This window comes from Sus scrofa, chromosome 6, assembly GCF_054392235.1.
Source record: "Sus scrofa isolate SSC_HxYL_T2T_F1_AM1 chromosome 6, Sscrofa_HxYL_maternal_Yorkshire_Landrace_v2.0, whole genome shotgun sequence".
Classification (NCBI taxonomy): Eukaryota; Metazoa; Chordata; class Mammalia; order Artiodactyla; family Suidae; genus Sus; species Sus scrofa.
The window spans coordinates 32437660-32452176 of record NC_139388.1 but is presented as its reverse complement, the minus strand read 5'-3'; the positions used below and the strand labels follow the sequence as shown (position 1 = coordinate 32452176).

Here is a 14517-nt window from a genome sequence, read left to right as displayed (position 1 = left end):
AGTACAGGATTATTTGCATGTTGAATCAAAAAGAGGAGTGCAGGGAACACGATCAAATTGGAAGTAAAAATAGGAGGGTTACTTATCAACCTTAAAACCAACCAAAAGAAGATAAAGTTCTGGCCTGTAGTGTGGAAGGGGGGTGCTTTGTTTGTTTGTTGGGTGGTGGGGGGTGGTTTTTTTCTTTTCGAGTGCTTGTAAGGCTGTGGAGACTCCAAAAAAAAAAAAAAAAAAAGAGATTTCATCTGAAGTTATCAGGTCACTTTGGAAGATGATTAAATGAAGCACGCTTGATAAATTGAAATGCTTCTAGACCAGGAGGCTTCTTTGAAGTCGGTTAGCATTTCAGAGCTTCTCATGTTAATTGTATGCAGAGAAATAAAACACTTAAGCAAACTTCAATCTAAGGAGATTTGCATAAAGGATTAGGACCCCATTGGCCCTCCAAAATAGTCTTCCATCTGAAAATGGGTGTGCTGTGCTCTCAGATCCCCCCAATTTCTTTGTGTTCTTACTGAAGTTGGATTTAATCCTCCTCCCTTCATTCACACCTTCTCTCTAAACCTCCCAGGCCTCTGCTTTAAGAGCCGGAGATCATTCTTCTCCCCAGTTGAGGGGGGTTTGCTCTTCATTAATTTCTCTAAGAAGATTACCAAGGGCTTGTTTGTTGTTGTTGAAGCAACTAATTTCCCTAAAGCTCTTTGTTTTTTCAACTGGTTTACACTTTAATGCCCTTGATTGAATTTCAACAACAAGGGATCAACTTGACCAACCAACTCTCTTTAGGAAGAAAACAAAAAAGCCAGAACTTGGTGCAAACCATTTTAACCATGGGTCTGCTTCAAAAAAAAAAAAAAAAAAATATATATATATATATATACATATATATATATATATATATATTCAGCCATTTAGACAGTTTTCAAAGAGAGGTGTCCTAATTAGCATATCATTCAGGCCTTGTTTCCTCCCGAAAGTCAAGGTGACCTTCACTGAAACTGAATTTCTTTAATTACTATCACTATGCGATGAGAAAAGTAACATCCCATCACGTCCTTGCCAGTGTAGCCGGATTTAAAAAATTTGGTTTCTGTTTTCTCTTCCTCACTTTGTTTCTTTCTTTCTAATATTTCCTGTCCTCAACCGACTAAGGATGGAGCAGAGTGGCGGATCCTTCTTAAGAACTTCAATATCTGCCTGTTGAAAGGGACCACACATTTTTAGTATACGCTTGTTTAGAAACCCGTTTTTACCAGGATAATTGTGTGGAAGCTAAGGGTAACCCCTTCCCTCTGACTCACAGCCATTTAAACATTTGTGCCAGTTAATTACCATAATTGGTTTGTTTAATTAGCATGAGGAACACTGGCGCTTTCACACGGGGATGCCTCTATTTACTTGGAGATGTCTTTGCTGTCAGGCGCCCCAAGGACACCAGCCTGCCTATTGAACACTGAGTTTGGTTGCAAGTCTCTGGGGCGTTTTCCCTGCCCTAAGCACCTTGAAGATTGACCCTTGAACTTTCTAAGCCTAAAATGCCATTGATATGCTGTACTTTGTCAGAAGAAAGGAGATGGGGGGTGGGGCCAGCAGAGGGGTCTGGCTGAGATGCCCGGTGGGAGGGTGGAGCCCAGCCTGGCAGCCCCTTGCAGATCCCTGGGCTCACCACACAGAGGCCGAGTTCCTGGGGCCACGTCTGAAGGCAGGATCTGGGGGACCCCGTGCTGTTCTGTTGAAGGACAGGGAGCCCGCCTGGGTTGAGTTTCCTTTACTCTTAGCTTGGTGGATGGAAAGTGAGGAGCCACATTCTAAACCCCAGGAATGCTTACTGGGGGCCTGCTACGTGGAGCCGAATCTGCTAAATGGAACATCGCCCCCTGGGAGAGGTTGTCAATGAGGAATTCGAATCATCCAGGCGTCAGACTCAGCATCAAGCCCCCTCCATGGGGAAGCATGGCAGGAAAAGTCGTCAGGAGAGAATCCAATTAAAAACGCGCAGTTTGGCGTCCTGTTGATGTCAAGATTTAATTGCGGGACTCGGCTGGTCAACGGCCTGAGGATTTTTAAATGTTATTCCTACGCTGTGATGGATTTTGGACCCTGTTCCTCTTGAACACACTGGAAACGTTCCGAGGAGAGGGTCCTTTTAAACCAGACAAAAGGAATCCCCCATTCCAAAGGCGAAATATCATAGATTCCAAATGGATGACGTTTGGCTTACTGTAAAAATATTCTGCAGGAGAAGGCAGAGGTGTTCGGAATTCCAAAAGGCTTGTGTGCAAATCAAGGGCTGAGTACTTTCTTAGGTGGCCAGCAGGCAGAATCTACAAATACCTATATTTAAAAGACAGACCCAGATACGTCCTTCAAGGACCTTTCGAAAAATAACCTCAAACAATTTGACACCCCACCTAGAGTCGACTCGCTTAATAAAAGAATTGAGAGCATTCGGTTTACGAAATTGTTAGTCTTTGCGTGCGACTGAAAAAAAATCACACGCTCAGATGTTTTGTGTTGAAAAATGTTCTTTGTTATTATTGTTTTTGAAAAGCAAGCCACCATCCTGATGCTGGCTCTAAGGTGACTTAGCTGAAGGCACAGAGCTGAGCAAGAATCATGTAAGTTAATGAAAGTGGAATGTGCTCCATCTTCTTCCTTTTTTGTCTTTTTAGGGCCAAACCTGTGGCATATGGAGGTTCCCAGGCTAGGGGTTGAATCAGAGGTGCAGCTGCTGGTTTAGGCCACAGCCGCAGCTGCGCCAGATCTGAACCGCATCTGCAACCTGTACTGTGGCTCATGGCAACGCTGGATCCTAACCTGCTGAGCCACAACGGGAACTCCCTGCTCCATCTTTTAAAAACTGTACCAGCGCCCTTCTATTGATCTGATATGTATCTAGGTGTGTCTTCTTGTCCCAGTGTTTTCACGATTTAATTTCAAAATAGGATTCTTCTTTGAGAGTAACTGAATCTGACCCCCACACAGCCAGCCTCCTATAGTAATGTTGGGCTAATATAATTAGGAGGTAAGTTAGCCTAGGTCTGGTTTGATGAGGAAGTGGGCTGGGGGACTGAGGTCTCATTATTTGATAATCGCTCTAACTTTGGAAAGCGTCTCTGTGTGCTGGATCTGTAATGAAGAATTGAAAGAAGTGCGGCCGTCCACTTTCATTAGATCTCGGTGCATTTTAAAACGTGTGTGGAGAGCTGTGCAGAAACCGTGGTCGCCTCGGGTTTGAGAACCACACATCTCTTATAGAAGACTTAGTCTCTGGAATCTTGCCGTTCTGATTATCCAGTGATGAATTGCCCACCTTGGAAAGGTGGCTGCCACGGAAGGTAAAGTCCATATTTGCACATCCTTTCTCAGCCTCATCTGCCTTGTCAGCGGCATCGCCACTCTTCTATCTGGACCAGCATCACAATGTGGCTGCTCCTCCAACCATCACTGTTCTCAGCCCCGAGCAAACTCCATGTGAAAAGCGGCCACTAATAGAGCAGTGTTTGACATTACATCGTGAACCTGAATAAGCAAATAGGCAAGTCAGATCTTTAGGGTCAAGCTTTAGAGTCATTTTTATGACCCAGGAAATCATTTTCGGTGACAGTGATGACAAAGGCTGAACACAGGCCCTGTATGAATACATCCATGACTGTGGCCTTACAAACACTTGGGGTCATTGTCTACCCAGAGCCCTCCCCCCAAGACACCTAGTGCTTGGCAGGCACAGACCCTACTGCAAAAAGAAGGTAAGAAGGCCTCGAAGTTTCGAACGTGATGCTGGGGATGTGACAGCCCCTTGCTTAACAGAGTGGTTCATGAGCTGGTGACACCTTGGAATGTCCCCGATGTTGCGATTAGCAGAGAACTCTTGGAAACAGAAGTTCTCAAACTCGGCTCCAGCTTGGAGTCCTCTTTGAAAACAAGCTTCGATGATGTTTTTAAAAGGTGAAAAATGAAAATCACCACAATCACCAAGCTTTACAAATCATCTTCACGCCCAGGTCCCACCCCTGACCTATTAAATCCGAATTCCTCAGGGTAGGACCCAAGCACCTGAGATTTAAAAAATTCCCCAGATGGTTCAACGGGGAGGCCAGTGGCTTAAGAGACATTATAAAATAGGATGCTGGAGGGAACAGTTTTCCTTTAGAATTTTAGATTTGGGTGACTATGCTGGCATTCTCCAGGGACAAACAAAAAATAATAATAATACTCAGGGCACGTGTCGGAATGGAATGGCCTAATGACACGAATAATGTCAGTAACCCACAACCTAACACATTTGCTTAAGAGCGTTCTCCTTCCCCAGCAGAGTGTGTTTGTGTTGCTTCTCCTGGAAGCCCCCGCCCCCGTTTCTTTCTGCCCCACCCGTTGAACGAGCAGGCACCAGGGCCGCCCTTTATCTCATATTTAAAACACAAGCAATGCCTGAAATTCATTTTCAATTTATTTTCCAATCATACAAAAGGAAGAAAGAAAAAGATTAGTCTATTGAATCTTCTGCGGGCTGGTAAAGTGTTGGTGAGGCTTGTTCTGGATGCGTGGCAGAGCTCCTGGGATGGTCTACAGGGACCAGAGTTAATCGAATCAACTAATCTGGGCTGTGGAGATTAACGCTCAGTGGTTGCAGGAATCGGGCTACGGCAGAATGCAAATAGCAGAGGCCTCCAGGTGCTGGACGGGGAGGCAGTCCAGTGTTTCCTGCCCTTCGCCCCAAAGCTGGGTCCCTTCTACCCCAGGTCTTATATTTTGGCACTGAGGGGCTTAGAGGCCCCAAGGGGGGCTTTCTTAGCTTTTCTGAAAAGGTAGAAATTTCCAGACTCAGGGAGCCCAGGCGGTGTGTGTGCTGGGGATAAATAATACTTGGAGGTGAGTTTAAATTTTTTTTTTTTTTTTGTCTTTTTAGGGCTGCAGCCAGGGCATGTGGAAGTTCCCAGGGTAGGGGTCAAATTGGGGCCACAGCCACGCGTGATTCGAGCCAAGTCTGCCACCTACACCACAGCTCACGGCAACGCCAGATCCTTAACCCACTGAGCGAGGCCAGGGATCAAACCTGCACCCTCGTGGATGCGAGTCAGAGTCGTTTCCGCGGAGCCACAGCAGGTACTCCTACCTGGAGGTGAGATTTGGTTCAAGCAGCCCCTGACAATGGCTAACCTGCCTGAGTTTCTGGCGCCTTTGGTTGCCTTTGCCAAGGCGCGCAGCCCAGCTTAGGTCAGAACGCGGCTCCCAGCCTTCCTGGTGATCCAGGCTAAAGCCTCTGCCCCCAGGGCCAGAGGGGTTGGCCCACGAGGGGTCTTTGCGACTGGAGAGGGCCTCCTGCCTCCTGGGAGGGCTGTCTCCCTGTTTGCTCCCATCTTGGAGAATCCATCTGAATGCAGGTCCCTGGGGATCCGCCGGCTCCAGCAACCCTCGGCTTTGGGGGCGAGAGCTCCCACCCCTCACTCTGACAGGAGAAGCTGTGGGAGTGACAGCCAGGTCCCTGGAGGGGCTGCCCAGGCTCCCTTGTGAGTTGACACCTCCCTCTACACCCCCAGGACTGAGCCAGTCAGGGCTAATTCTTTTATTCCACAAATAGAATTAGGATAAAGCACAGAAGTGGGAACACCCACCATCTCGTCTCTAAAACTTACCCCCCACCCCCACCTCCCTCAACTCCACCCCAGCCACAGGGTCCCTAATCTCAGTCGTCGTCGTCGTCCAGAACACCTCCAGGGGCTCTGTGGTGGTGGCCTCTGGATTTCACTCTTGGCCTCCTCAAATCTGTCCTCTACCAGCAGCCAGAGGAATCTTGTCACAAGATGCAGGTGACATTATGGACTGCATCCTACTGAGTTCCTACTGCTCTTAGGATATGGCCTGATACCTTTAGCAAGTGCCCTGTGCCTGGGGCAGTGAACAGAGTGATCAGAGCCCTGCCGGGAAGGCCGGGTGGGCAGGCTTTAAATCCTGTCTGCGTGGAGTTCCCGTTGTGGCTCAGTGGTAAAGAACCTGACTAGTATCCATGAGGATTGTGGTTCAATCCCTGGCCTCGCTCAGTGGGTTAAGGATCTGGCATTGCTGTGAGCTGTGATGTAGGTCGAAGATGCATCTCAGATCCTGTGCTGTTGGGGCTGTGGTGTAGGCCGGCAGCTGCAACTCTGATTCAACCCCTAGCCTGGGAACTTCCATATGCCACAGGTGTAGCCCTGAAAAAAAAAAAAAAAAAAAGAAGTCCTGGCTGTGCAATGAGAAATCATCCCTTTTGCATGATCTGTAAAAGGGGAGGTAGATGCCGGCACTGGCCACCTGGGCTTGTTGTGAGGCCTGCATGGGTCCACAGAGGCTTAGAGGAATGCCTGGCACCCAAGTCTGTCCTCATGACCCGCCCCTACCATCTTCTCCTGCCATCCTTGGGCTAACTCTCTTGTCTTGGGATATACTGCTTGCTGTCTGCTCCTCCAGTGTGCCAGGTCTTTGCACACGCTCTTTCCGCTTCCACGCCTTGCCCCTAAAGGCACCAGAAGGCACCTGGAAGCTTGGCTTCCCCATCATCAGCCCTGATGGGTGCTGTGAGGAGGCTGGATTCTTCTCTGCCCCCCAAGGAAGAGTGGCTTTCCCTGGCTCCTGGAGCCCTGTGGCTGCCATCTGTGGACATGACTGAGCCTGTGCCTGAGATCATGGCAGGTTGACAGCAGGCGGCCTCTGGAGAGGATCCTGCGAAGTCACGAGTTTTCAGCATCTCTAGAGGAGCAGGACTCTAGGAGGAGAGGAGGGCTCTAGGAGAGGAACAGGGCTACATGTAAAAGGCAGCAGAAGCATTTGCAGCACTGGGATCCAACCCAGGGCACCGCCTGAGGCCATAGGAGCACTAACTTCTGCTCCCTGAGAATGTTCTCCATGGACCAGACATTGGTCTGGCTCTACTCTCTACCTGTTTCTCATTTATCCTCAGAGGAATTTTCCAAGGTAAGTGTTAGTGTCCTCTTTTTATATAAGGAAAAGGCTCACAGAGGCTAAGGGGACTTGTCAAAATCACACAGCACAGCTCTGCTAATGGTGGAGCTCGGCTCGGGCTCTCAAAGAACTTTCTAGCTACACTGATGCTCATGCTAGAGTGTGGTCCTGCTAGATTGGCCTGATCCCCATGACTGAGCTAGAAGGCTCCACATTCAATGCCAAGGCTTGTCTTTCATCATGGAATCCCTCAGTTCTTGATGTTTTAGGGGGAAAATAAAACCCAGCCAAGTCTTTAGGTTTTCACTGTAACCTCTCCGTCAAGTCCCAACTCTGAGGGCACCTCTTCCAGGAAATGGGCCGGGAAATGGCAAGACTCTTGCTGAGACTTTTTTTTTTTCTTTTCTTGAGCCGCTTCTGCGGCATAAGGAGGTTCCCAGGCTAGGTGTCTCATCGGAGCTGTAGCCGCCGGCCCACACCAGAGCCACAGCAATGCGGGATCTGAGCGGTGTCTGCAACCCATACCACAGCTCCTCACGGCAACGCTGGATCCTTACCCCACTGAGCAAGGCCAGGGATCAAACCCGCAACCTCATGGTTCCTAGTCGGATTCGTTAATCACTGAGCCACGATGGAAACTCCTTGCTAAGACATTTCTTTAAACTTCTACTCTATCTGATGCTGTAACGTAAACTCCCCAAGGCCTACCTCTGTTGATTCAAACCAGCCTCTCCCATTCGCCTTCCTCTTACTGCTGAAGTGAGAGTCTTTTATACAAGTGTCTGGACCCAAATCACATAGCAGGGGGTGGGGGGTGTCCTCCTTCCTTCTGTGTGACAAGCTGCCAAGGGTGCACCGCTGTCCTTTGTAGCCACAGACTCAGATATGCGAAAATGGACCTTCGTTTTTCTGTAACTGCACCAAACTTTGCTTTCCAGCCCAGATTCTACCCAAGAGCAGAAAATGTGATTTAGGAAAAAGAGATAAGCCCAGCCCGGATGTGCCCCTTTGTCCCTTTTGGATAAATAATCCAGGCAAATGCGGGGCCTCCTCTCTCTCCTCTTCTCGCCTTCCTGCCAAGGTGGATTGAAGTTTGGGAGCTGGGGGTGGGGGGTGGGGGGCTTTGTCAACCAAGCGAGGGCATCCAGCAGAGGCCTCTGGTCCTCCCTTATCAGTAGCTGGCCATACCGGGTTCTGCCATTGGCCGTGGTCATTGGCAGTCAAGTTTGGCGGTCCCCCTGGAGATGAGCCTGTCTTCCTGTGGCCTGTATGCGAGAGGGGGACAGCCATCTGAATGGTGCTGGAGAGTCTGCCTTCGAGAATGCATGCTCAAGAGCGGGGGTGCAATAGGAGAGCAGCATCTGTCTTTTATTCTGTAGGTCTTTTCCCTGCATATTTTCCAGAGTAGGAGCACATATTTGGGGGCTGTCACTTGGCCTCTAAACACAAACCACTGCTTTATCTGACCCTCAACCCAAATGACCAACACTCTTAATCCATTTGTAATCTTCTCTAAGCTTCCACACTATAATTACTGGTTCCTCCTCAGCTTCTTTGCAATAAGGCTGTGTTCCCCTGACTCTCTCTTGCAGGTCCCAGGACGGCCCTGGCTCTGGGTCTGGCCCCATGCTGGGCGCTCAACAGAGAGAGTGGCTGGATTCTCTGCAGCCCTGTGAGGAATGCTCAGTCATCATCCCCCCATTTTACAGATGAGGAAACAGAGGATCACTGAGGGACACTGAGGATTACGCCAAGGCTCACGGTTGGTAAGTGGCCTCACAGAGGTTAACACTTACTCCTCAGCTGTGAACGGCATGTGGGCTGCTCAAGCACAGACTGTCTAAAGCTTACTCCTGAAGCAACTCTTCTGCCTGAAGAAGTTCTTCGAGGGGCATCCTCAGTCCCTCTCAAACTCACATTTAAAACCCGGGGTGTCCTCTGTGACTTTCCTTTTCTTTCTTTCTTTCTTTTTTGGTCTTTAAGGGCCACACCAGCAGCACATGGAGGTTCCCAGGCTAGGGGTTAAATCGGAACAGTAGCTGCCAGCCTATACCACAGTCATGGCCACTCCAGATCTGAGCCACGTCTGCGATCTACACCACAGTTTACGGCAACACTGGATCCTTAACCCACTGAGTGAGGCCCAGGATCGAACTTGTGTCCTCGTGGATCCTAGTCAAATTCTTTTCTGCTGCACCGTGACGGGAACTCCTCTGTGACTTTGCTTGTCTCTTCTTTGATCACCGGTCTCCATTCCATTTCCATGGTGCCCAGTCTGCTGACTGGTACCCTGCCTAGTTCATATCAGATTTCCAGGACCTGGGACAGTAGCTGGTTCACAGTGGGTAAAATATAAATAACATAGTAGTTATCACTTTAACCATTTAGAAGTGTACAGTTCCGTGGCATTAAACATAGTAACACCCTATGCAACCATCACCATATCTACACCCAAAACTTATCATCTCCAATAAAAACTGTGCCCATGAAACCATAACTCCCCTTCCTCTCCCCGCTCAGTCCCTGGTAAGCTCTCTTCTACTTTCTGGCTCTATGAATCTGCATATTCTGTGATTCCTCATGGAAGTGGAATCATACCTGTATTTGTCCTTCTATATCTGACTTAATTCACTTAGTGCGATGTGTCCAAGGTCCATCCAAGTTGTCGCGTGTACCAATATTTCATTCCTTTTTAGGGTTGAATAACATTCCCGTGAATGTCTATGGAATAACCCTCCATCCATTTGCAGATGGCAGTTTGGACTGTTCTCACCTTTTGGTTCCTGTGAATGATGCTGCTGTGAACATTGCTGTACAAGTATCTGCTTCATTCCCTGCTTTCAGTTATTTCGGATACTGGCCTAGCAGCAGAATTGCTGGGTCACCATGGTGGAGTTCAGTATTTAAGCTTCTGAGAAACTATCAAACCACTTGCCATAGCAGCTACACCATTTTATATTTCTACCAGCAATGCATGCGGGTTCTAATCTCCCATATCTTCACCAACACTCATTTTTTGCTTTTAAAAAATTTATAGCTATTCTAGTAGGTGTGATGTGGTATCTGACAGTGGTTTTGATTTGCATTTCTCTAACGACTACTGAGGTTGAACGTCTTGTCCTCTGCACATTGGCTGGTTATATATCTTCTTTTGAGAGTGTCTATTCAAGTCCTTTCTTCTTTTTTTTTGGACACACCATGGCATGTGGAAGTTCCCAAGACAGGGATTGAACCTACTCACAGCAGCAACCAGAGCTGCTGCAGTGACAATGTCAGATCCTTAACCCACTGCACCACAAGGGAACTCCTCCTTTCTCTATTTTTTGAGTTGTTTGTTATCTTGTTGTTGAATTTTAAGTCTTCTTTGTTTATTCTGGATATTAATCCCTTATCAGAATAGGATTTACAAATATTTTTTCTACGCAGTAAGCTATATTTTTGCTTTCTTAATAGCCTCCTTTGATGCACAAAATGTCTTAACTTTGATGCACAAAATGTCTTAACAAATATTTTTTCTACGCAGTAAGCTATATTTTTGCTTTCTTAATAGCCTCCTTTGATGCACAAAATGTCTTAACTTTGATGAAGTCCATTTATCTTTTTTTTAAATTTTGTTGTTTGCTTTTACTGTCGTATCCATGAAGTCACTGCCAAATCCAATGCCATAATGGTTTTCTCCAGTGTTTTCCTCAAAGAGTTTTATAGTTTTATCAGTTAAGCTTAGGTCTTTGGTCAATTTTGAATTAATTTTTGCATATGGTTTAGGATAAGTGTCTGACTTCTTGTTTTGCTTTGGGGATATTCAGTGTTTCCAACACCACTTGAAAAGACTGTCCTTTCCTCAATGAATGGTCTTGGTACCTTTGTCAATAACTAATTGACCACAAGTCTTGGTCTGGGCTGCTCTACCGAAATACCGTAGACCGGATGGCTTAAAAAACAACCAGGTATTTCTCACAGTTATAGAGGATAAAAATCTGAGATGAGGGTGCCAGTATGATGGAATTCTTGCTGCGGGCTCTTTTCCTGCTTCACTGATGGATGCCTTCTTGCTGTATCCTCCCATGGCAGAAAGAAAAATCCTCTCTCTCTTGTCTGTTCTTTTAAGGGCCCTAATCCCTTTCATGAAGACGCCACCCTCATAACCTAATTACCTCCCAAAGGCCCCACCTTCAGATACCATCACATCATGGATTAAGCCTTCAACATACGAATTTTGACACAACTATTCAGTCCATAGCACCCTAAGTGTCAGCGTTTGTTTCTGGGATCTCTACTATAGTCCGTGGGTCACTATGCCCATCCTCATGCCACTTCCATATGGTTTTTATTCCTGTAGGCGTGTATAAATTTCAAAGTCCAGTAATGTGAGACCGGCAATTTCATTCTTCTTCTTCTGGACCATTTTGGCTCTTTGGGGCCCTGTTCAATCCCATATGAATTTGAGAATCAGTTTTTCCATTCCTGCAAAAAAGGCTGTTGAACTTTTGATAGGGGTTGTGTTGAATCTGCAGATCATTTTAGGGAGACTTGACATCATAAAATGTTCCATCTCCTTATCCATGAACAAGAGATGTCTCTCCATTCATTCAGAGCTTCTTTAGTTTCTTTCCGCAATTACCGTAATTTCCAGAATACAAGTCTTTTTCTCCTCCTTGGTTAGATTTATTCCTAAGTATTTAATTATTTTAGGTGCTCATGTCATTGGAATTGCTTTCCTAATTGCATTAGTATTGGTTAAAGCTTTTTCAGAGATGCTTATGTGCAGTTAGGGTTGCAAACCACTGTCTTAGCCAAAGCTTGACAAGGTAGATGGACAGCCATGTCTTCCTAAGCTCCCTGTTCCTGGGCCTGGCAAGGGACCCTCACCTTAAGTCACTGCTCGGTAACTGTTTTCTGATGCATGCATGCATGCATAGCTTCCCTCTTGGAAAATACATTTTTCAATTTGTTAGGTTTCAAATACGCTGTACCTGCATTCCGACGATTCTGGTCCTCTCCCCGCCCCCAAACCTTTTCTACATCCTCCAGTTGATTCCCAGAGGGAAGGTGCATTTATCACGCACACCTTTGCAAGGCTGGACTCATGCAGGAAGGATGCTGATATGGGCCACAAAGAATCTCCTACTGGGATGGGACTGGGGACTCAGGCCCTCCTAAGGGAAGTAGTGATATTTTATTTCAACCAAATAGCACTGGCTTGGAAATGACCCCTGGGCACCAGCAGTAGTATTCAGACGCACAGGGTGTGGCCAGACTGATGCATGGGTCAGCCGGAGAAGGGAGCTTAGATTAAGGAGACCAAACCAAACACCCCAGGATGGCCATACACGCATCCCCAGCCATCACCTGATCGAGCCCCCCTTCCTTAACATTTATGAGGAGTGCTCATATGACTGGTATCCAGGGAGCCCCAGCCCCAGAACCCTCACTCAGGGACCAGTGGCCTTCAACCACAGGGTTTCCTGTCTGGAATTCACAACAATGAGGGCTCCAAGTTCACCAGCCCAATTGGCAGTGCTTTCGGAGAAACCCAACAGATGGGCTCTAATTGCAGACCTGTTGTGGGGACATTGTTAACAAACACACAAGTAGCTGTATACAGGGCTTTTTGGAACTGAATGTGACTTGGCAGCTGGGGACGGCGATCTAATTACCAACATCTGAGTTTCTTGTTTAATGAAGGGGAATGTGGAAACCGGCCGTGCTTGAGGCAGAGGGATGGAGGAGGGAGCCAGGGCCATGACTGCACGGCACCTGCACACTCTCTTGGTGGCCAGGTGCCTTCCCGTCATCCCGGGGCCTCCTCTCCCCTCTGCCTGGAGCCCCAGACATCTCTTTGGGGATTGAAGATAGAATTCTTGGGATCTTAGGTATCAGCCATGGGCTGTTAGGGAATAAGGTGTTTGGAGGCCCTTTGGTCCATGATAGTCAGTAGGTTTTTCTTTCTAAATCATCAGGCTGACACGTCAGGAAACTATACCATGTTTAACATACGGCTTCCTGGACCTCCTTGCACAATGCTATTTCACCTTGAAATCCGTGTACCTCAGTTTCCCAATTCATGACTTTCCAATAACATTTGCTCAGGCGTTTGTGGACGTGGCTTTGTCCAAGTGTTGTGTTAAGCATTTTACCTGATGAGCTCATGGAATCCTTTTTTCCTAAAGGATTTCTTTAATTTTTAAAATGTTATTTTTTTCTAACTCTATTGAAGTCAGATTGGCAGATAAAAATGGCATATATTTAGGTTGTACGATGTGATTTTTTTAAAGGTGTACAACCGTGATGCTTTAATATACACTGTGAAATGATCTTCCATATTTAAGTTCATTAACACATCCACTGCCTCCCATAGTTACCATTTGTGTGTGTGGGTGTGTGTGGGGGGGTGTGTGGGTGTGTGTGTGGTGAGAACACTTAGGATCTATTTTCTTAGCAAAGTTCAAGTATACAAACAATATTGCCAACCGTAGCCAGCAAGCCATACATTAGCTCCCACAATTTATTTTTCTCATAAATGAAAGTTTGCACCCTTTGACCAACACCTTCCCATTTCTCCCATCCCTCATTTAATCCCTTAAGCAACCCTTAGGGCTAGATACCATTATTATTTTTTTTTTTTAGATAACATTATTATTTCCAGTTTTCAGAGGAGGAAACTGAGGCACAGAGAAGTTCAGTAACTTCTTGGGGAGAGGTTCTGGCCTCGGGCTGACTTACTGATGTTGCTAAGACTTGGCACTCGGGGAGGGTTTGCTGAGTCCCAGGTGCTGTGCTTTACAGGCTCAATCTTACTTAGCTAAGCCTCCCGATTATGATGTGGCATAGACACTACCCTTATCTCTGAGGCTTGGAACTGAGGGTTGGAAAATTGAGTCAGTCTCTCAAGTCACAAAGCCAGCGCTGTGCTGAGCTGTCATTCAACCTCAGGGTCCCTTCTCTGAGCTTCACCTTCAAGCCAGCCTCTGAGAAGAGGCCCTGACATGTAGCATCACGGCAGGGATTCTTTTTGTTTTTGAGGTCACGGACCTTGTGGTCACAATGTCCACTTAAGAGGGTCCATGGAAGAAGCTCCTCTTGAGTTTCAAGACCAGGGAAGAGCGAACCATGTCTGCAGAGAGCAAGTTGGGTTTACCATATGGCCACTGTGAAACTTAGGAAACCAAGCTCTCCAACCAGGGTTCAGGTTCCCTGAGGGGAGACACAAGTATGTCTGAAGCTTCTAAGGGTCTACCTCTTAGAAAGCAAAAGCATCCGGTAAGCATCTTCACATGCCCCCCTGGTGTCATGATCCCTTGAGAAGGAAAAGCCACTCAGGTTCTGCTTCTAGGCTCCCCAGGGATACACTCCTGGAGACGTATGAGAAGCACTACTGTAAAGAACCATGCTTCCCCCCTTTCCACCTTCCCTTAGTTACCGGGCTGCTCTGAAAGCACGAGTAGCAGGTGTGCTGGACCTTTGGGCGCACGATTTAGGTACAACAGCCAGATCCCAAGCCTCCCCTTACTGCCTATTTGATCTGATTTCTTTCTTCCTTATTGCTATTGGTGGCAGACTGGAGTTTCCCAAATCGAC

At 47.1% G+C, this 14517-nt stretch overlaps 1 long non-coding RNA gene across 6 annotated transcripts in view; it reads left to right on the top strand.

The window, feature by feature from the left end:
- LOC110260952 (uncharacterized) overlaps positions 1-14517 on the top strand; it is a 255028-nt gene that overhangs the window by 73945 nt on the left and 166566 nt on the right. For all 6 annotated transcript variants that reach the window (XR_014805882.1, XR_014805881.1, XR_014805885.1 and 3 more), the window contains one exon: positions 8532-8705. This is a non-coding gene — a long non-coding RNA (uncharacterized LOC110260952). The remainder of the gene's footprint in view (positions 1-8531; positions 8706-14517) is intronic.